At 45.0% G+C, this 21,752-nt stretch overlaps 1 protein-coding gene across 1 annotated transcript in view; it reads left to right on the forward strand.

Annotated features, from left to right (window-relative positions):
• The first annotated feature begins 123 nt into the window (after positions 1-123).
• The window catches only part of ANXA11 (annexin A11), a 53,151-nt gene continuing 31,522 nt past the window's right edge, over positions 124-21,752 (forward strand). Inside the window, exon 1 of the mRNA XM_069068350.1 lies at positions 124-267. The gene's annotated coding sequence lies outside the window, so the exon portion shown is untranslated. The remainder of the gene's footprint in view (positions 268-21,752) is intronic.

Genomic DNA, 21,752 nt, shown 5'->3' on the forward strand with positions numbered 1-21,752 from the left:
ACGGTCACCGCCCTGGGGGTCCAGGGACCCCCCGCTAGGCTTTGACCCTAGCCTAGGATGCGGGGCTGCCAGTTCCGCACTTCTCCCGGCCCCTCCCCGCAGTATTTTCCGTCCCGTAGGGGTGGGGCGGGCTCCCGAGCCCGGGCTCCTCCCTCCTCGGCCCCGCCCGGACCGGAGCGGCCGCCCGGGGGAGGGAGCCCGGGCTGGGGAGGCAGCCGGACTGTGGGACGGAGAGGCATCGGCTCGGGGGGACTGCAGTGCTGAGAGGTGAGTGTGCGGAGCTGGGCCGGTGAGGAGCCCGCGCCCACCTGTGCCCCCTCGCCCCTTCCTCCTCCTCCGCCCCCAGACAGCTTGTGTGTGTACGATGGCGGGGGGAGTCTCTGTGCCCCTTTCTGGAGAGGCGGGGTGCCTCGGGTTGGGGAGGGGGCAGCTGAGTAAGTCCGGGCTCTCTGCTGTGGGTCGGTGGGAGGCTTCTGCCGCCCCCTGCCCAGGTACGGCCTTGCCCCGTGGCCCCCGAGGGCAGGGGATCATCTGGAGCTGGGCTCCCCACTTCCCTCCCCAGGTCCTGCGTCCCTCCCAGGTCCCTGGACCTAAGCCGGAACTTCCTTCTTTAAAAAAAAGCAGCTAGGGGCCCGGGTGCTCAATTTGCTGGGGCCGGGAGGAGAATCCCCGCCTCTCTGCCCAGCCTGCCTTGGCCTGTCTCGGCCACTCGCGCTTCTCCCTCCCGTGCACCAGCTTGGGCTGGTCCGGCCCGGGCCGCGCTGGGCAGACGGCCCCTGGCAGCCCGATCGCCGTGCGCCCGGGCTGGCTTTTTCCACGGGCATCCTAGCCTTGCTCTGTGCTAAGGTGCTAAAGGTTAGACTCTTAAAGGCGCAGCACGCTCTCAGGCTCCGAAAACTTGCTTTGGCTTTGGTGATCTTATTCACAAGCGGAAGAGAAGGAATTAAAGTCACCAGGAATTGCTTTTGAGCCGTATCCGTGGTGATTTGGAGGTAGAGTCTACACCTGCACCCACGTTGTAGACCCGTCTTCCCTGTCTCCACCTTTCCCACTCCCCCCAGCCTTAGAGACATGAAGGATTGGGGCTGGGAGGCAGGTTTAGGGCCGGGGGACAAAGTGAAGGCTGAGACTAGAACTCGCGACCGTTAGCCTTCACCGACTGAGTAACTGGTTGTGCCCACTGGTGTTTCAGAACACACAGCCAGGTGAGCGGAAAAAGGCCATCCCACCAGCTCATGCTGACTTAGAGCTCAAGAATGCTGCATTCAGTTTTCTTTGGCTCCCACCAGGATAAGGAGAAAAAAAGCGCTGCTAATTTTTGTGAGCTGGTAATGTTCGAGTATTTACTTGCTATGGACACTTTAGGTTTGGGAAGTATTTGAAGGACCATATTTCCTTTGTCTTAGTCCACTGTTACATTGCCCCTTGTTTTCCCACCGGACCCTCCAATTTGAAGAGAAAAAAAATTAGATTATTCCTTGGGGAGGGGAGGGGGGTTGGGTCGTGGTGTAGTTGTTGGGTATGTTAGGGAACAACCCCCCTGGAGAATTAGTTATTCCAAGCAATAAGGAACAACTCGGTTTACGGAAAGGAAGAATTACTTAACACCTGCTAATAGACTGGCAGCTACTCAGACCTAACTGTAAGAAGGAGTATCTGAGGTTAAAGGTTGCTGGGAACTGTGGTTTCTGTTGTTTCCTCCAGGCCTCTTAACCACATTTATCTGTAAAATATGCACTAAAGAAGGAGACCTTGAAATTCTTTGAGCAAATATGGATGGCTAGAGGAGAGAAGACAGGTCTCAAAAAGCTCCATCTTGGCCATGTGGATAGAAGAGAAAGAATTTAGCTATTCTCCCTCCACCAAGCTAACTGGTCATTAGCACTGGATGGGGGAGAAGGGAGGGTTAGAGTTTGGGAGACCAGAATTCACATCCAAACTCAGACACATAGTTGTGTGACCCTGGGCAAGTCACTTACCTTCTGTTTGCTTCAGTTTCCTCATTTGTAAAATGTGTTTAATAAAAGGACGTACCTCCCATAGTTGTAGTGAGGATCAAGACATACTAATTGTAAAACACTTAGCACAAGGCCTGGCACATAGTAAGCCATTTATTATTATTATCATTGTCATTATTATTATTCTCAAGATAAAGGGCTAAGGTAGATATTTATTAAGCGTTTTTTGAATGAAATTACGCAAAGTTGAGCACAAAGATGCTCAAGAGACAGCAGCAACTTTGGTACTTCTGAAAAATGAAATGGTGGGGCAGGGGAGAGGGAGCTCCAAAGGTGCTTACTGTTGGGCAGGTCAAGTCACCAAGTATTTATTGGGCATTTACAATAAGCTAATTTCAAGCAAAAGGAGTGCCTGCAGGGCCGTGGAGTCAGGAAGACCTGAGTTCAAATTCAGCCTTGTACACTTAATACTTACTAGCTGTGTGACCTTGGGCAAGTCACTTAAACACAATTGCCCTGCCCTCTCCCTTTCAAAAAAGCAAAAAAAAAAAAGTGCCTGCCCTTGAAGAACTTCTGTTCTAATGGAAGAAAACACATAAAAAGAAGCTAACAGTGAGGGGAGAGGGAAAAGAAAAGAACCACTTATGGTGGAAGGATGGTGGAGAAAAGAAATTTGGATAGTCTGGAGCTCAGAGAGAAATCAGTGTGGTTCCTCTTCTGGTTTTGACCCTTGTGGTTTGGACTAGCCTTACTTTGTACACCTGAGTCCACTGACACATTTCGACATCTTCCATTTAACAAGTATTAAATATCTGAGCAAGTACAGCAGCAAAAAGTCACTAGCCCAGCCCTGGGCCCAAGGCATTTTAGGATAAGATCTCGATCTCAAGGTGCTTTCCATATGGTGGATAGATGGTAGGAAAAACTGATACCTGGTAGAGCAGCTATTGGGGGTATAGAAAATGAAGGGGTGACATGCGATATTTTCCAACTTCAAATTTGGTCTCATGACCAATACTTGGAACTTAATGAGACCTTTGTTTCATGGCCCTAGCTCATAAGAATTTCTCAGCTGAATCCCTATTTTTCTTAGTATTTGTATCATTTATCACACTCTTGCTATATGCTCTCTCAAAGTGACTAGAGCACTGGGATTGGAATCACAAAGACTCATCTTCATGAGTTCAGGTTTGGCCTCAGACAGTCACTAGCTGTGTGACCCTGGGTGAGTCACTTTACCCTTTTTGCCTCAGTTTCTTCATCTGTAAAATGAGAAGGAAATGGCAAATCTCTCCAGTATCTTTGTCAAGAAAAGCCCCAAGTGGGGGTCACAAGGAGTTGAACACAACTGAAATAACAACAAATGGCAGTTTTAAAATGGTGGTGAACTTGGTCATGGGTATATGAACTTGGTCATGGGCATATGGTCTTATTTCCAACTGGAAGACCAAGTGCTACATCTTATACTTATTTGTATTCTGGAAATATTTGCTAAATATCTACTGCGTACAAGTACTACTCTAGGTGTTTGGGGATAAACAAGTACAATAAATCTTATCTTGGTCTTCCCCCTCCCCACTCTAGTTTGGTAGAGATGGCAAGTAAGATACTCTGTGTACATGAATAAAAAAAAAAAAACGGAGAAAGTCTCAGTGCTTTTGGGGAGACAGAAGAAAGGTATGTGGGGGGGGTGTGGGGGTGGCCTAGGTGTTCGATTAGATGACCCCAGAGATCATCTAATATAATATAATTATAATCACAAGATATAAGGCAGACTGCCAAAGTGCCTTATGTAGATACTGACCTGCTAGAATTCCTTAGTCTGACATTTGACCCTCCAAGAGAAAAAGTCTACTTTTTCCTCCCCTTCTACATATCCTCCATACTTCAAGACTAAACTTCTTGCCGCTCTCAGAACATGCCCTTCCCCCCACCCACCCCCATCTTGTTTTTCTTCACCTTTAGTCCTTCACCTGGGATGCTTCCCCCCTGTCCCCCCCCATTATGAAATGTCCATCCTTCCAATGCTACTTTCTCCGTGATTCCTTTGATGACTCTTCTCTGGATTCCCATAGGATTTTGTAACTTTCTGATGGTATTTAACCTCATATTATAATTACTTGGTATACCTTGCTCATTTCCCTACCAAATTATAAACTCTTTGAGGGTATGGTTTTGGTTGTTTTTGAATTGCTTAAGTAGGACCTTGCACAAAGTCAGGTATTTAGCTAAGTAACGCAGTGGATAGAAGTCTGAAATTGTGGAGTCAGGAAGACTTGAGCTCAGATCCCACCTCAGACAATTCCTAACTGTGAGTCACTTAACCTTTCCTCTCCCTCAGCTGTAAAATGGGGATAATAATGGCATCAGGGTATTTGCGGAGAGGGAGATGGCACACCACACTAGTATCTTTGCCAAGAAAACCCTAAAATGGGGTCATGAAGAAGAGTTGGACAAGACTGAAATGACTCGCCAACAACAAAACTCAGGGTATTTGTGTGGCTAGATTGAGGTGATATCTGTAAAGAACTTTGCAGATCTTCTAGTACTCACTATATGAATGCAATCTCTACTGGAGATGAAGAGAAATTCTCAGTGAAAGCTTCTGGAATTGATTAGGGTATCCCAGGGGGACACCTGAGGTCATTGAGAGTCATCATTTGGTCTATTCATTTTATTATGTACTGTGTGTGAGACCCCGTCACAGCTTGATAAACACGTTTTCTGTTAACCTCTTTCCTACCCCCATTGCCTCAAATGAGCAAGAATACATTTTGTGACCAAGGAAGAAAGTTCAGGGTGGACCCTCAGCTATATTATGAAGTAGAGAAAGTTTGCCATTAATCAGCAGGTGTTTATCAAGCACCTACTGTATCCCAGGCATGCTGGGAGCTGGAGATACAAAGACAAAATCCAAACAGCTCCTGCCCTCAAAGAGCTTATACTCTCTTTGGTGACTTCACCACCATAGTGTAAGGCCTTCATTACCGCTAATCTTTTAACTGGTCACCAGGCCTTTCCTTTCTCCAGTCCATCCTTCAAATTGCTGCTGACCCAGCCTGGAAGGATGGCTCTGACCATGTCACTTCTCTGCCCTCCCAGTCTGACTCCAAACCACCTTTTGGGCGGCCTCATTTCTTATCATTCCCCTTTTATGCAGTCTTTATTTCAGCCAAACTGGACAGATTCCTGAACTCTGCATAATATCTTCCAGCCCTACCGAGTCCAAAGGGTCATTCCCTGTGCCTGGAATCTACTCTTTTCTCTGCCTTTCCAAATTCTTTTCATCTTTCGAGGTTTAGCTCAGGCTTCCACCTCCATTAAGCTTGCCCTGTGAACCCTTTAGCTAAAAGTGTTTACTTTACATTTCTCCTTTGCTCCTTTCCTGCCCTGCCCTTTAATTATATTACATCTGTGCATAAGTATCATTTCTTCCTCCTTTACAGCTCCCCCAACTGAATTTTAAGTGCCTTGAGTATACAAAGACTATGATTTTTAAAAAAATATCTGTATTGTCCAACTTGGACAAAATAGGCGATGAATATTTGTTGAATTCATGTGACTTGCCCAAAGGCTGTAGTGGTTGTAAGTAACAGACCTGAGATTTGAACCCAGGTCCTTTGAGGTTCTTTTTGCTATACTCTCCAAACCTCAAGCCATGTCCCTTTCTTTTTTCCGACTGACTGCTAGAAATTCCTACTGTGGCATAACTCCACCCTCTGCCCTCTGTCCTCATCTGGAGTATTGTATTCAGTTTGAGGTATCACAGTTGAAGGATGCAGCACTGAATAGTTAGAGAGCCTCTGGAGAAATGCAACCCAGCATGGTGAAGGGCCTTGTGTCTGCGTCCTGGGAGAATCCTTGGAAGGAACTATGGGGTTTTTGCCTGAAGAAGAAAGTACTTGGGGCATTTTGGAGGAGGGGGATGTTACATATGGCTGTGTTCAAGTATATGAAGGACTAACATGAGGATGAGTGATTAAATTTGTTCTCTTGGGCCTCAGAAGACCGAATCGGGGGCAATGGAGGGAAGGTATAAAAAGGACAACTGAGGCTTGTTTCCTAATAGTAAGAGCACCCCAGTATGCCCTGGGCTGCTTCAAAAAGTGGTCATTTCCCCTTTTATGGAAGTCTTCAAGAAAGAGCTGGGTGACCGTCATTTGGCAAGTGTCTTAGAGTAGGAATTTCTTTTATGTGTTGGTTGCTGAACTGCCTTCCAACTTTCAAATTCTGTGATTCTATGTTAGAATATGGTATTAACTGTAAGGAAACAGGGCAGCTGAATGGCATAGTGGATAGAGCATCAGTCCGGGAGTTAGGAGGACTTGAGTTCAAATGCAGCTGCAGACACTTAGCTAGCTGTGTGACCCTGGGCAAGTCACTTACCCCAAGTGTGTGTGAGTGTATGTTTGTGTTCTGTTCATTCCTAAAGGGTTGCTGCCAATAGTAACATATAAGTACTGCCCCAAATTGATCCCCTCCCCTTTTCTCCCAGTTCTTTTCACCTCAAGGTGGAAGAGTTGACTGTGGCAGAATGAGGAGCAGATTTAGAAGGTGAGCATAGACCACACATGGGAAAGAAGTGGGGGAAACTCCATCGCCCTGGACTGGAAGAACAGAGAAAGGAGTTGTGGGAATTGTGTTTCTGGATGTCTTGGGTTGGGGCAGCCAGTGGGATGCTAGGACAACTGGCAGAGAGAAAGGAAAGGGTGATTAAAAGGGGTGATAACAGGTGAGAATCCCTGGTGTCCACTAAAACAGTCACAGCTATTTTAGACTGGGTGAGGGGACCTCTATGTGTATTCAGTTCTGCAAATCTTTATTGAGCATCTAGTGTATGCACAGTCCTTTTCTGGAGGCTATGGAGAAAGCTTTTGTGAATAGAGCTCTGTACTTTGGAGTCAAATCCTGCCCTAGACACTTAATAACTGGTGACTACTTTTAACCTCCTTCCCTCAGCCTCAGTGTTCTCATCTGTGAAATGGGGCTAATTCATCTACTCTGAAAAGTTGTGAGATAATATATGATCCCTGTGGACTCATTCCATTGTGGGCTAACTCACTTTTCTCCAACCAGTCTGGAAAATTCATTCATTAATTGAATGCTTTAAAAATGTTTATTTAGTATGTGTCTAGCATAGGCATAGCATGTGCAGAGGCAGGTAAGGAGCAGAGAAGCCCTTCAGGGGCTTTCAGTTGAGGGGAGACATTCCAGCCAAGGGACACTCAGTTGGCACAGAGGATAGAGTACTCGGCTTGGAGTCAGGAAGACTCATTGAGCTGAGTTCAGATCTGGTTAGTAGAGTTTTAAGCTTTAATAATAACAGGCTTATTTGTTTTTGAAAAACAGAATAGGTAGAAGAAACATCTCCTGATCTGGAGGCCAAAGTCTTTGGTTTGAGCCCTGCTTTGGTCATTTACAGTCGTGTCTGATTCTTCATGACCCATCTGGGGTGTTTTCTTGGCAAAGGTACTAGAAAGATTTACCATTTCCTTCCCCAGCTCATTTTACAGATGAGGGAAACTGAGGCAAACAAGGTAAAGTGACATGCAAAGGGTCACACAACTAGTAAGTGTTTGAGGCCAGATTTGAACTCAGGAAGAGGAGTCTTCTTGAGCCTGGGAGTCTGTGCATTATGATGCCACCTAATTGCCCCTTGGCTGGAATGTCCTTCCCCTTCCCCCACCTGGAAGAGGGGCTACTCTACTCTAAATTACCTGAAGAGCACTAGACACATAGCCAGTAAATACTTTTAAAGCATTCAATTAAGGAGTGAATTCCCCAGACTGGTTAGAGAAATGCTAGTTAATCCAACTGGAGAGCCTACAGGGAACCCACCGGGCTCCCAGTCTCAAGAAGTCCAATGTGCAATTAGGTCTCTCAGCTTTTCACATCCTTAGTCTCTTTCAAGAAGCTTCGACCTGAGGCCTTTGTTGATTCTACCCCCACTAGTGAAGTCAACAGGCATTTATTGTGTTCTGGACACCATTTATAACTGTTAGCTATTAGTAATAAGCATATGACCTTTATCACTCCTTTGTTATTGGAGCATAGGGTTTGATGGGGAAGAAGATTGAGCATAGTGCCAGAAATGTCAGTAGAAGCAGAAAGAAAGACAGTCACAGCTAGAGTAGAGCCTGGAGAGGAATGATGAAAACATGGCTGTTCTGGGTGCTTTCCTTAACGTGGACAGCCAGTCAGAAATGGGTATAGGGGGTGGTGTGGACTTCCAGGGTGAGGACAGGCAAGTAAGAGTAGAGCCTGGAGAGGGAAGGAAGACCTTTTGGAGTCCTGCATCGTTTGGTGAATAGAGCACCTAACTGGGAGTCCAGAAGGACCAAACTCAAGTTAAAATCCTGCCTCACACTTGTGACCCTGGATAAGAGGCTCAGCCTCAGTCAGCCTCAGTTTCTTCACTTGTAAAATGGAAATAATAGCACCTACCTCACAAGGTTGCAGTGAGTATCAAATAGATACCAAAAATGAAAGAAATGCTTTGCAAACCTCAAAGTGTTTTCTGAACTCTAATCATTATTTTTGTTGTTGTTACAGTTTCTATTCTAGTGGAGAGTTGGCCAAGAGTGCTGGTCAGACCCTGCCGGCTCTGGTCTGTTTTCATGCCCTTGGTCAGGAGTTTCTGGCTGTGACACAGCCGGCCTTAGATAGCAGAGGCTGTGGTCAGCTCCTTCATGTTGCTTCTGGGACCTTCTGGCCAGGGCCTAAGCAGAATTTCTGTCTAGCAGGGTGCAGCCGTTGCTGAGCAAAGCTGGCTGCAGGTGGGATCTTAGAAACCAGGGCTCAGGGACTAGGGCCTGGCTGATGATTGACAGAGCTATTTTGAATGAGTAGTCTGTGGGTGGAAAGTTTAATGTCAGTTTAACTGGCACACTCAATAGAGTTTTTGTTTAAGTGCCTAGGGGAAAAAAGGGACCAGGCTGGTAGAATGCCACCTGGGAGCTCTGGCTCTGCTTTTATATGGCACCTATGACGTCCATACCTAGTGGGCAAAGACAGAAATCTATTACAGAAGGGCTTTATTTTACCTATGGCCTGGTGCTTCATGGGCTGTGTATTGCATGTTGTTTGTACACCCTGCCAGGTGTTTACTTGGGGGATCCTGAGATTAGAATCTGCTCCTCCCTTTCCCAGATATTCCAGGAACTCCAGTCCTCGATGGGAAAACCAAGATCCATGAAAATTGGGGGAGAAAGATTTCTACCACGAGGGAAAATTGTTTTAGGTTTTCCCACCCCGTCCCCCAGGCAGCCCCTTCCATTGTTAATTAGGAGCTGCTGCTGGAGATCATGTGAGATGCTATGTGTTTTAGTGGATAAACCTGAGGTCTTGGAATCAGAAAGAGCCACATTCAAATCCTGCTTCTGACAACATATGCAAACCAGCAGTGCCCCAGGCAGCTCTCCTAGACTGCTAACAGTGAGTTTCTGATCTACCTTAGTTTCAGGAAGTTTCTATGACAAAAAAAATAACTGGCTTGAGCAACAAAAACAAAAACAAAATTCAAGCACTCTGTCCTTCTAGGGCCGGCCTCCCTCTTCTGTATTTTTGTTTCCTTTCTTGGGATGACATTTTTTCATCTTTTCCTCCCATTAGGAGCCCAGTATCTTCAATCTTTTTCCCTATGAAACCCAGTGCTCCAATACTAAAGGAGTGATAAAGGTCATATTCTTATTACTAATAGCTAACAGTTATAAAGCACTTGAAGGTCTACAGAAAACCTTTCTCCTAACATTGCAACGACGCAGACCTCCAGTTGGCAGATTGCTAAGGAAATTGCCAGGCAGCTAAGGATGTCTAGGTGTGGTAGTGGTAGAAGGAAGGCCATTCTGATAACTGGCAGCACTCCAATGGCCATGATTTCTGAAAGGAAGAACCACTTCTCTCTTCAAGAGACCATTGTCAGGTTGTGTTTTGCCAGGAAGGAAAGCCACCCTCCTTGGCTCACTTCAATCAGCCCTGGTAATACCTCTTCCCCTTCCATGGCAGTGGTTAGCTCCTTCTGGGTGTGGAGCATTGCTGGGAGATACAAAAGAAATATCAGTCATGGTACCTGTGATCTGTTCCTTCTGGGAGCTTACAGTCTAGTTGGGCAGAGCAGGACCATCCTCTTTATTCTGACTTACTCGGCAGTGTTGTGTGTTGGCATGGAGAATTGGGCCCTTTCCAAGTCCATGGACTGCCTAGAAGGATTTGCATCAATGAGTATCTGATAGCTCTGGGTGTGTCTTCTCCATGTCCTTTGCTCCACATATCACTACCTACCCCTACCACTCCAAGGGTATATGCACTTGAAATGTTCCGGTATCTTTGTGATGACTCATGATGACTAATTAAGTGACAATTCATCACTGAGAGCAAACATTTATTGAGGACTTATTTCCAGCTTCCCCAAAGGACACAGGATGAGCCTAGGTCCCACTCTTTGGGAGTAACTCTCCTTCACCACCTTTCTCCCTACCTCCTTCCCTATTAACGAATTTCAGATTTGCAAGGAAGTTGTTGTGGAAGTGGATGCACCACTCATCTCTCAGGACTGTGTAGAAAGGGTTTTGTAAACCTTCCAGGCCAGAATCATTGTGACGCCAGGAAATGTCATCACTCTTTGTTTTTCTACATCACAAAAGACTTCCTGGCAGTGCTGCTTTGGTGGTGAGTAAATGAGGAGTGTGGTGAAGATGAGTCTTGAAAATAGTAGCTGATATTTATAAAGGTCATTAAGGTTTGTGAAGTATTTTATTTTTAATTTAATATTTCATTTCCTCCCAATTATGTGTGAAAACAATTTTTAATATTTATTTTTTTTAGAATTTTTGAGTTCCAGACTCTTTAATCCCTGCCCCCCACTGAGAAGCAAGCAATTTGATATAGGTTATACATGTGCAGTCATGCAAAACATATTTCCATGTTAGTCATGTCGTTAGGGAAAACACAGGCAAAAAACCCTCAAGAATAACAAAATAAAGGAAAAAAATATGCTTTGATTGGTACTCAGACTCCATTCTGTGGAGATGCATAGCCATTTTTTATCCTAAATCCTTCAGACTTATCTTGTATCTTTGTATTACTGAGAATAGCTAAGTCATTCACAGTTGATCATCATCAGTATGTCTGTTACTATATACAGTGTTCTCCTGTTCTGCTCAGTTCATTATGTATCAGTTCATGTTACTCTTTCCAGGTTTTTCTGATAGCATCCTGCTTGTCATTTCTCATAGCACAATGGCATCATAATCATATATAGCAGCTTGTTCAGCCATTCCCCAATTCATGGTCATCCCCTCAATTTCCAATTTTTTGCCACCACTGAAAGAGCTTCTACAAATATTTTTATACATATAAATCCTTTTCCTTTTTTTTTTTAATCTCTTTGAGTTATAGATCTCGTAGTCATATTGCTGGGTCAAAGGGTAGGCACAGTTTTATAGCCCTTTGGGCATAGTTTCAGATTGCTCTCTGGAATGGTTGGATCAGCTCATGATGTGAAGTGCTTTGGACACATTTTCTTGCAGCTGCTCAATGAGGTTGGCCTTCTTATTATCCAATTCCTGTAATTTAGGTATCTGAGATTTTGAGCTAGAAAGGACTGTAAGACATTGTCTGGTTTAATTCATCATTTTGTTGTTTGTTCATTTCAGTCGTGTATGATTCTTCATGATCCCATTTTGGTTTTTCTTGGCAAAGGTACTGAGGTGATTTTCCCTTTCCTTCTCTAGCTGATTTTACAGATGAGGAAACTGAAGCAAGCAGGTTTAGTGACTTGCCCAGGGTCACACAGCTAGTGTCTGAGACCAGATTTGAACTCACAGAGATGAGCCTTCCAAACTCCAAGGCCCAGTATTCTATCCATTGTGCCACATAGCTGACCCCAACAACAACATTTCACCAGTGAGGAAACGCAGGTGGGAATGGATCATGTGGCAGGTTTCAAACTCAAGGCTTCCTGACTCCAAGTCCAGGACTCTAACCATTAAATTAAAGAAGTTAACTCTGAGAAAGAATTTGAACCCAGGTCCTCTGAACTCCAGGGTCAAGGTTTTATGCAGTGTATCAAGCTGTTCCCCTTCATCACTGGTCCAACACTGCCATGCTTGCAAGGATGTTTGTCTGTGGTGATCTCACTCACAGCTCAACCTTGTGCTTTGGAAAGAGGCTTCATTCATTCAACAGGCATTCATTCATTGGCGTCCTACCGAGTGCATAGCATAGCACTCTGTACTGTGGGACTTAGTAAAGAAGTACTGTGTAAAGTTAAAAAAAACAAAAAAAGCTCTGTTCTTGGACCTTCGTTAGGGACAACACTTCCACGCAGGAAACAGGGAATGATTTTTTTAAATTGCTTTATATTTGTATTGCCACGTTACACTTTTTCAAGCTCTTTCTTTCACAGTTCGTTGTCTCATCTGCTCCTTATAGGTGGGCAGATGCTGTTATCCCTATTTTATAGATGAGGAAATTGAGGTTTAGAGAGGGTGGGTGACTCAGCTGGTAGGTCCAAGTCTTGAAGCCGTGCTTGACGTGATCCTCCAACACCAATCACATTGCTTCTGTAGCACAGATAGGACCGAGAGTCTAGAGCACTTGGATCTTGTCCAAGTTGTGTTCCTAACTCTCTGGGTGACCCTGGACAAGGCACTTCTCTCTCTGAGCCTCAGTTTCTGCATCTGTAAAATGGGGGAATTAGACTGCATAATCTCTTAGGGTCCCTTCTGTCTCTAAAGCCTCAGATTCCTAAAGGATATGAACGAGAGTGAATTCTGGAAGGCTTCAGAGGAGGAAGCACTGTGAGCTGGGCCTTGGAGCCTAGGTAATAATAATTATCACAGCTAGCATTTATACAACACTTTTGAGATTTGCAAAACGTGTAACAGATATTTCATTTGATGCCACAATTTCTGTGAAACTAGGTGCTAATATTTTTTATCATTTTACAGATGGGGAAGCTGAGGTAAACTAGAGGTTAAGTGACTTGCCCAGGGTCACTTACTAAGTAAGTGTGTCTGAGGGCAGATTTGAATTTGGGTCTTCCTGACACCAGGTCCAGCACTCTGCACTCTACCTCTAAAATTTAGGTCATTGGAGAATGATAGGTCAGGACATTCCTTGTCCAGAGAACCTGATTAGAGATGGAAGTGGACAAGGTTGTGTGGTGTTGAGGCTGTCTGTGTAGCTTCCCTTCCTCTGTCCTGGGCACATGGGAGCCACACAGTAAACATTAGTTATCTGATTGAATTCCAGGGTTTCTCTCCTCCCCCATCTGCTCATCCTCCTCCCACAGATTTTCCCTTCCTGGTTCTTGGGATAGTCCAGGCCTACTGGAGATGAAGTCACAAGGCAAGCTGATCACAGAGCAGGGAAAAGGGAATGGGTCATTTTCTGACTCACTTTGCCTCTTAGTCTCCCCAGGGTGAAGTCTAAGGAGACAGAAGTCAAGGCTGTGTGGGCAAGAGCCCAGAACTGAAAAAACAGGACACATAGCTTGTCACAGTCCTGTGATGTCTGGGTGTCAGCCTCTGGAGGAACTGAGACTTGAAAGAAATGCGGAGGGGCTCGGCATGGAGACCTTGGAGCGTCATTTCCTCCCTCTGGCCCTAGTTTCCTTATCTGCAAAGTGAAAGCATTGAGCTAGATGGCTGCTGAGATGCTGCCTATCTCTGACATGCTTTGATTCTTAGAGTAATTCATTACATGATGAAAGCCACAGAAAAGCAGGAGACTCAAAGAGCCAGGGTGGTTGGAGGTTTCCTAGCTGAGATGGTGATTCATTTGGGGTTTAGAAGATGGGAAGGGGATTTAATTTCTAGGCATAGAGAACAGAGTATGGAGGTGTGAGGGGGTGAGGCATGCTTGGCAGTCCCTTTGCCTAGAGCCCAGAAGAGGAAGCAAGGAGTAGGGTGAACCTTGGCCAGAAAGGAGGTGTGGTGTCTGATTTTGGAGGTCTTTGAATGTTGGGCTGCTGCCAAATAAAGTTTGAATTTTACTCAGTATAAAACAGAGCCACTGGAGATTTTTGAGCAGGGGAATGACATGACCAGATATTAATTATTCCTAATCATAATATCACACATGAGTGCCATGTGTGGATTATAGACAGTACAAGAATACAGATGGGTCATAGGAAACTGAGAAGGAAGGGTCAGGGAAAGCTTTGCAGAAGCTGGAATTGAGCTGAAAGAATAACTTTGAATAGTCAGAGAAGGAGGGCTAACTTCTAGCTTAAAACATTCCTTAGAATCTGTACTTCTATTAATTAAAAACTTCTTAGTGAAAACCCTTAGCTGACTGAAGTTGGATATGACTGATGGAGTCTGGGAAATGAGAAGCACTGTTCTGCCTCACCTGTCTCCCACTCCCCAAGTCTGAACTCTTTCCCAGATCCCCACAGCTCCTCTCCAGGTGCCCGTAGGTAATGACCCCTTTAGCCAAGAAATCTTGTTCAGTTATTTGTTCTGGACCCCCTTTTCTCCTATGCTGATTTTGTAGGAATTCCCATGTCAAAGCCCTGATTTCTTCTTTTGTTATGCATGTCATTTAGACTGTCTGTCTTGTGTTTCACTCTTTATTTTTTTGAGGCAGTTGGGGTTAAGTGACTTGCCCAGGGTCACACAGTAAGTATCAAGTGCCTGAGGCCTAATTTGAACTCAGGTCCTCCTGATTCCAGGGCTGGTGCTCTGTTTACAGAACCACCTAGCTGCTCCCACCCTTATTTTTCCACCCTACCTTCCCCTCTACCTCCCCCCCATCTGAATTAGGAACTCTAGGTGGGTCATTGTAGTGGGAATTTGGGAGGGAAGTGATGTCCAGAGGACTAGCAGGTGATGGTGGCAGCACAGTTTGCACAGGATGCAGTTTTAGAGCCAAAACAGACCTTTAGAATCATGTAGTGATCTTTTACAGATGAGGACACTGGAGGCCTAGGGAGATGAGCTGTTTTACCCAGGGAGGAGAGATCAGTGACTGGCCCAAGGTCACACAGCTTTCTATTTCGTTGTTGGGGCTGTGCTCTCCTAATTCTTTCCTTTCAGTTCCATGGGTCCAGGAACTGAGCTTGAAGAGATGCTGGGACTGAGACAAGTTTTTTTCCCATATGAATAGAAGGCACCAAGGTTCCTTGGGCAGCAAGGTGGAGTCATAAGTGCATAGAGTGTAGGACCTGGAAATCTAATCTTCCTGAATTCAAATCTGGCCTCAGACACTTACTAGTTGGGTGACTCTGAGCAAGTCACTTAACCTTGTTTGCCTGAGTTTCCTCATCTGTAAAATGAGCTGGAGAAGGAAATGGCAGGATCTCTGCCAAGAAAACTCCAAGTGGGGTCACAGAGAGTCAGATGTGACTGAAAACATGAATGGACAAAAGACTCAGACCTACATTTGAGTTATGGGTTTGTCCAGGCTTGTACATTGTGATAAATCCTCCCTAGGGCCTCTTCCTCTCAGTCCCTTTCTAGTGCTGTGGAGTTTTTGTTTGTTTCTTTTTTTTTTTTCCTTCTCCTTAAAGGTATCTCTCCTCCCTGAATTATTACTCATCCTCCACCTCCCTCTCCCCGACCTCAACTAGGGGGTGAGACGCATTTTCTCCACTCTTCTGAGGGACCTGGCCTGCTCATTATAATTATACATTGTTCAGTTACTTTTTTGTTCATTCTGTTCCCATTGTGGTGGACCTGGTGGGCCCAAGGTCAGAACAAATCTGACTGTCTTGAGGTGATTTATTCTGTTCTTATTGCGCCTTTCCACTTTCCATTTCTTGCCTGGAAAATTGTCAAAAGCCTGTCTTCTGAGGCCTCACCTGGTTGTAGAAGGAGTTTCAGGGTAAAAATTGGGCCCAGTAATCCCTGGAGGCTGGGGTGGGGGTGGGGATCAGAGAAGGAAAGGTAGCTCAGGGGTATTTTTATACCAGGGGGCTTTACAGCTACCCACCCCCCAGTAAGGACTAAGGTTCTTTCTACTGAACTTTTGCCTTAACTGGGGGCCTCCTCTAGTCGTCCAGATCTATATCTTGCCACTGGACCCCAAGGGTTTGGGAGGAGAAAGTGAGGCTGGTGACTTTGCCTAGCCCTGCCTCACTTAAATCCAATTCACTTGCAAATCTTGATATCATGTTCCATCATTTTCCCCTTTAAGAACCTAGGACAACCAAAAAGAATCTTGCCTAAACATTTTTTCCTTTGGTAGTTTTCAGTTTGTTTGGGGTGGGGGTGGGAGGCGGAGAATGTAATCGGTGGCTTTTAATGAAAGTAAGATAATTTGTATGCTCAGGGAGAATGTTTTAGGCCAACTTCCTGTATCTGTTATAAACTGCTGTGGACATAGAATGAACCAGAAGAGTGCTGGAAGCCCAGCTGGTGTGATGTTGGAGTTTGACCCCAAGTACTCAAAATGCCCTCAGCTTCTGGGCAAGCCAGCCTGGCAATTGACAGGTGTTTATTAATTGGGCCTAGGATGTGCCAAAGCCCTATGCTAAGCCCATCTTCAAAATACACGTATGTATATGTATTTATATGTGTGTGTGTGCGTGAGCCCCAGCCTTTCCCCTGTGACTGTATGAGTTAGAGGCACAGAACAGAATACTCAGATCTCTGCTGGCATAGTGTTAGGTTACCCAAAGGTAATCAGAGTCCCTGACACATAACAGGCACCCGATAAATGCTCATTGATTTGGTTGTGGGTGAGTGGACTGGCATATATCACTAATAAAGCATTGTGTAGGAGAAGCAGCTGAAGGTCATATGGGAGCAGAAGGGGGTGGGGGGGTGGGGAGGAGCCAAACCTATAGCAAGAATGAGAGTTAAGCTGTGTGTACCATCAAGAGGATGTCACCAAGGTCATGGGCTGGAAGACATGGACAGAGATGACCAAGGATGAAAAAGCCTGCATGAAACGCTGGAGCAGAGCCCAATTCCTGTCCTGTATGACAAGGCATTAGCAAACCCTGTTGTATGACACCGAGGCGAAAGTCCTGTCTTATAAGGGGGCTAGAAGTTGTTAATGGTGCCACAAAAATATTGCTGGCTTCATGACCTCATAGACATGACTTTGCACGGGGTTTTCTTGGTAGAGATATGGAGTGATTTGTCATTTCCTTCTCCTGTGGATTAAGGCAGAGGTTAAGGGACTTATGATCATACAGCTAGTAAGTGTCTGAGGCCTGAATTGAACTAGGTCTTCCTGACTCCAGGCCTAGTCCTCTATCCACAGAGCCATCTGTCTGCCTCTAATTTTAAATGGAAGATTTTACAGATTAGGCAACTGGAGTGGTTTTGCTTGTCAGTTTATTTACATTTGTATGGGTGGTTAGACTTCCACTGAAATGATCTCATTTGATCCCCAAAATCAGCCCAGTGAGGTTGGGAGGGCAGGTGTTCTTGTCTCTACATTTTTGGCCAGGAAATTCCAAATGATTTTTCCCAAGGCTAGTAAATAAAAATAAGGCCTAGAACTATAATCCTGGTTTTCTACTTCTTGGTCCAGTTCTCTATCAGTTTATAGGAACATCTCTGAGACTGTGTCAGACATGAGCATCATAGAGCCACTGAAGGAAGCCCTGACGTTGGCTCAGGGCAAAGAGAAGGGCCTGTGGAAGGGGAGCTCCTAGGCTCAGATGCTGTTCTGATACTATCTGTGGGTGTGGGATACTGGGCAAGTCCCCTGATCTCCTGGGCCTGCAGTTTCCTCAGTTGTTGGACCAAATGCCTCCCAAATTTCACCCCCATTTTGACTGTTTATGCATTAGAAATTTTGAAAGACCTCTAGTATTTCTCGCTGGACTAAATTGCCAAGAATTCAAACTCTCCTACAGATAGTGAAACTTGGATGGGCTGGCCATGTTCAAATGTCAAATAAATGTATGCTTGCCAAAAAGACTATTTAATGGAGAACTCGCACAGGGCAAGTGCTCACATGGAGGTTGGAAGAAGCGATACAAGGATCTCAAGGTCTTGAATTGATTGTGTGACATGGGAGATACTGGCAGACGACCGACCGCCCAGCATGGTGTGTCCACATCGGAGAAGGTGCTGTGTTCTATGAACAAAGCAGAATTGCCGTAGCCCAAAAGAAATGAGAGATTCCCAGAGTTAGAGAATCCACCCCAAATGTTCAAAGGACTGTTTGTGCCCAATCTGTGGTACAACCTTCTGAGCCTGAGCTCCTGTTGGTCTGACCAGCTAGTCACATTGACTCTAACATAGCGATGTCATTATCAGCCAGTAATATTTGCCTAGAAGACCTGATCCTTCTTCTCCTTAAAGAAACAATCAGTGTCAGAGATATGGGTAGACAAAAGCTGTCTACCTATATAAAGATGCTTGAAGCTCTGGGAATTCTAGGGCCTAGGTTTAATCCCAGTTTTCCCATTCACTTAGTTTCTTATCTGTCCAATAACAATAACAGCTCATTTTTTATCTTTCATTTAAGGTTTACAAAGCACTTTTCTCACCATAAACCTGGTCCCAGTTCTCCTGAATAGAAGCTGTTTACCAGTGACGATCAGCTGCTGCAAATTAAAGTGTTAGAGCTGTCTGGGACAAGGTGGATGTCCTAGGAGAAACTTGAACACAAGCCCCCCTCCATCAGCTCTCTCATATCCCACCCAGCCCTGCACATTATCACCACACCCCTGTTACCACTTGGGGCAGGGAGTACAGCATTCTTAACCCCTATTTTGCATAGGAGTAAACTGGGGCTCCAAGGGGTTTCAGTGACGTGTCCGTGTCACATAACTTAATAAGTGACTGAAGGGGCATCTGAAGCCAAATGTCCAACTACCTCATCCAGCATGATTTTCACTGTGCTGCATGGCCTCAGATGAGAGCACTGCCATTTGTGAAGGTGATTTGAAAAGTTCAAATGCTACCCAAATGGTGAGGGGGATTATTTTCAACAATGCCCCAAACTGTGCTTTATTTGTTTTCTGCCTGTCTTCTTCCCTTCTCAGCTTTAAGCCTTCACTTGCGCCCTTACTTAGAGGGTGGGCAGCAAGGTCAGGAGTGTTCCCAGGGACAGAGCACATTGTGTGCTTTCAAAATTGCCTTGACCTTTCCAGTAAATGGTGAGATAGAGTAGTGTGTATTGGTGACTGGGACATTCCAGGTGATTTCTCTTTTCCTTCTGGGCAGCTGTAGCCTCTGGAAGGGAATACCTGTGATGAGGGTCACCACAAAATGATGGGGTATAGGGTTAGGGGTGCTCGAGACCCCAAAACACCAACATGCCAGGTCCTGTCGAATGAATTTGACTCAAGTCTTCTCTCATCCAAAGAAAAGCAAAGTTTATTAAAAGTTTGTCATATTGGGTAGACTCTTAAGGAGCCTCGGTATCTGTAAGGCTTGTATTGGACAAGTGGGCTTGTATTGGACACAGAGCAAATCTGTGCTAGAAAATTCTATGGCACTCTCACACACATGGAGGCAAGATGGGGTCTTCTATACAGAAAGGTTGTGGGAGGAATCTAGGGGTGGTCTAGAGGAGGAATTTGGGGAGGGTCTTCAGGAGGAGTCAATGAGGTCACACTCCAGTAAAAGAGTGAAGTTGCTAGAGGCTACCTGGAGACCACAGACAATGGTGGGGCCAGGCCAGTTCTAGGGTGTAACAATTGAGGATCTAGGGTGGGGGCTAGCTGGATAATGGAGGGCCAAGCTAGTAACAAAGGTTTGAGCAGAGCCCAGTGAAAGGCTTGTGGCCTCATATAAAAGCCCTATGTTGGAAGATGCAAGAGGAGGTCAAGGGGGTACCACAGCCTGTACCTCAAGGATTCTAGGAGAGCTCGAGGGGGCTCCCAGAGCCTGTACCCTCATTACCTGGACTGTATCATGTAATGGGGACTGGCACAGCTGGATAGACTTAGGCTTATACACAGCTCCCTTTAATTTCCTTACCTACAGGGAACAACAAAACCATCCCCGTGTAAATGTCTTTGCTTCTCTTCTTTTTGCATTTGCGGAAAGATTGAGAGCTAGAGAGGACAGATATTGTTGTGATTAAAAAAAATGTTAAGAATCCGTAAAACCGTATACAGAGCAGTGAACCTTACTTCAGATCCTGGCAAAATTCTAGGAGGGAGGGAGGGAGGGAGAGAGAGAAAGAGAGGGAGGGAGGGAGGCGGGGAATTGAGATTCGGGGTGTTTCCCCTTGCAGAATTGTAACCTTTCAAGTAGGAATTACTTTTGCCTCTGGCTATCCTCAGCTCTTCATCCAGTGCTTGGCACATAAGTAGACAGCCTTTAATAAATGCTTGTTAATTGATAGATTGATTTACAAAAGGAAGAGAGAGTCATGAAAAGCCAGCATGGCTTCATTAAAACAATTCATGCCAGACTAATCTCATTTCCTTTTGAAAAGGTTACAAGACTGATAAATGAGCGGAATGTTGTAGATGTTGTTTAGGATTTTTTTTCTTGTAGATCAGTTTGCAAGAGCTGAGATAAATCATAGTACAGTCAGGTGGATTGGGAACTGGTTGAAAAGATGGATCCCAAAATTAGTTTGGTAGTGGCTCTGGATGAACTTGGAAGGTTTCCAGTGGAGTGTCCTGGGGATCTGTGTTTTAATATTTTTATCAGTATGTCGGATGGTTTATAAAGATCAGTTATACACTTTTCTGATTTCAACTGGAACAAAGATAGGAGGCACAGCTAACTGGTTGAGTGTCAGCATCACAGAACAGAATGCTGGGCCAGATCTCATAAAGTCTTACACTTCGTCAAAAGGTCATCTCACACTTAACTGGGTAGAGGAAGTGTGGCTAGATAAGTAGGTCATTGGAAAAGCCCTAGTGGTTCTTTTGGCCTGCTAGGTCAGAATGAGTCCATAATACATCAACATGGCAGCCAAAAACCATGATTGATCTTGGGCTGTAATGAGAGAAATGTAGTATATGACAAAGGTGTCAGGTACGCTGCTTGGAGCCAGGTTAAAATGTCATTGGGAGATATTTAACAGACTAAATAAAAACACAATGAAACATAGATGAGGTTAATAAGTGGTTTTCTAATATGTAACATGTAGGGATCCTCATGTACCCATTTACCATCCCTAAGAGAAGCAGGTTTAGATCAGATGTAAGGAAAACCTTTCTAACAGTCAGAACTGTCTGAAAAGAGTCTCTGGCTCTTGTGGCAGGGAATGGTCTGCCCCTTAATGGTACTCTTCAATTGAAGGCTCATGGACCACTTGTCTGGAGTGTTGTAAAGCCAAACATGAGCAGCTTTCCAAAGGACTTCTGCTGTGAACAGCTTTTCAAGGTTCTCATTACACAGTATAGTGAACTCTCTATTCAGTAACAAACTAAAACAAAACATTCAAAGAAAATCAAGTTATAGCATTCACCATGTCACAACTCAACAACTTATCACTAAAATGGCCACATAGTTTTCACCGAAGTGGTCATGTAGTTTTAAACAAAGTACGATCATTTAGTAACTCAATCATTCATTCATCCTTAGGGACACAAAGTACAAAAGTCAAAGTCCTCCACTCATGGGGTGCAATTAAAAGTTACAACTTCAACAGTCACTACTCAGTACCCTCTTAAGGGGTAGTGGAAAGTACAAAAGCCACCCACCCCTAGGTCACAAGTAAATTACAATTTCATCAGTCACTACTCAGTACCCACAGAGAGCTCTTCTCATCTTGACTCGAGGCAGGCCATCAGCTTCCGTGGTTCCTCTTCCGTAGTCCCAGCTCCCACCCAAATCTAACCAGCTGCCCACCTGAGTTCTCAATCTCTCTCTCTCTCTCTCTCTCTCTCTCTCTCTCTCTCTCTCTCTCTCTCTCTCTCTC

This window comes from Petaurus breviceps, unplaced genomic scaffold (genome assembly GCF_028583685.1).
Source record: "Petaurus breviceps papuanus isolate PSGF00001 unplaced genomic scaffold, PetGlider_PUasm1.0 90762, whole genome shotgun sequence".
Lineage (NCBI taxonomy): Eukaryota > Metazoa > Chordata > Mammalia > Diprotodontia > Petauridae > Petaurus > Petaurus breviceps.